This window comes from Megalops cyprinoides, chromosome 15, assembly GCF_013368585.1.
Source record: "Megalops cyprinoides isolate fMegCyp1 chromosome 15, fMegCyp1.pri, whole genome shotgun sequence".
Classification (NCBI taxonomy): Eukaryota; Metazoa; Chordata; class Actinopteri; order Elopiformes; family Megalopidae; genus Megalops; species Megalops cyprinoides.
Genome location: NC_050597.1, coordinates 3,952,849 through 3,954,396, shown reverse-complemented (window position 1 = coordinate 3,954,396; position 1,548 = coordinate 3,952,849).

Below are 1,548 nucleotides of genomic sequence, written 5' to 3'. Positions count from 1 at the left end.
CTGTTTAAAAATGCTGTTGTCTGTCCAACCAACCAGCAAGGGGAATGGCTCCTGCTTCATCTTTCAGTCCATCATCAGACCAGACCCTACACACTGGTCAGGTCACCCTTTTATGCCACTCCAGGAAGCTTGGCAGTGGCTGCATATTCTAGTATTGGCATCTGAGTGTTCTGGTCCCATTGTGCTCAATCAAACTTCTCACAGCAGTCAGGATGTCAGAGCTTCCAAGATTCTACGCCAAGCACTTCCACTTCCTGATTCCTTTAGTATGGAATCACCTCAGAGGACTTTTAAAATGATAATAATGTCATAACAGTAGTCACCGAGGTGATCCATTCGCACAACATAACCCTATGAATTTTGAAATGATGAAGTGTACATTCTGTAAATACCACACAATGGGAATTTTTGCTGCTTATGAAACTCTGGCACCCTCTGTTTGTCAGGTACATGGATAGCATGGCAATAGAGTGATAAGAACTAAAGCAATTCAAGTTATGTACTTTTCTCAAGGATACAAAGGCAATAATGAAGAAGCAGAATTTGAATCTGCAAATTTCAAATTTTCATGAGGCCCAGATCCTTTCCTACTGTCACCTGTAAAAGTACCAAGTGCCTGTGGAAGCTGCCTTGGAAAAGGGTGTTTGTAAAAGACACCACGTTGTTGGAAATATCTGAGACCTCGCCCATCTTTTCATAACTGCCCCTTCTTGTGTATAATCCTCGAACCTCAGGTCTCCCCTCTTGTTGTCCCCTGTTACAGACAGACGAGTCTGAGGTAATTTCTGCATATTTGCTTAATCTCTCTATCAACTGATCATTTCAGACCACTGCTGTGTTATTTAACATCATTTCAGCCACCATGAATACATGCTCTGAGCAGCAGCTGCAAGACAGGCAGGTGCTGAAAGCCGATCTGGGACCTGGTGGAACAGCAGTAAGTCATGTGGGTCTATGTACCCAATAGTCATTGAAGAAAATGAAGCCAGACGAAAGCAGGCAATCTTTTACCCTACTGATGACATAAGGTTGTAAATGTAGCGCTGGATCAGTATGTCTTGTTCATTCAAACCACAGCATGGTCCCTCCACCAGCTAATTAGATTTAGCCCATCCACAACTGTCCACTAAGTCAATATTCCAACTAATTTGCATGCATAATGCATGCCAATTAGTCAGTGATAATGATGACTATATTACTACTACTTTGGAACTACTATTACCACCAGAAATAATAATGCATGTAATGAATTATTGTTGTTATTGCTACTTCAGAGAATTAGAATACAGTGTAGGAAATGCAAATACAAATAATTGTTAATGAATGTATCACCTATGGGTATTTTTGCCTAATGCTTTTCTGTTTGAGTTCATTTAAAAAGATCACTATTATCACACTATTTTTCTTTATATCCATACAATAAGACAGCTATTTTCATGCTGGATCTGGCAGAGGCTGTGGTCCACCGAATCAGTGTTACGCTCGGCCAGCTGCAATAGTTGAGTTTTTCGATTGCCGCACAGACGCGCCGCCTGACGCGCATGCGCG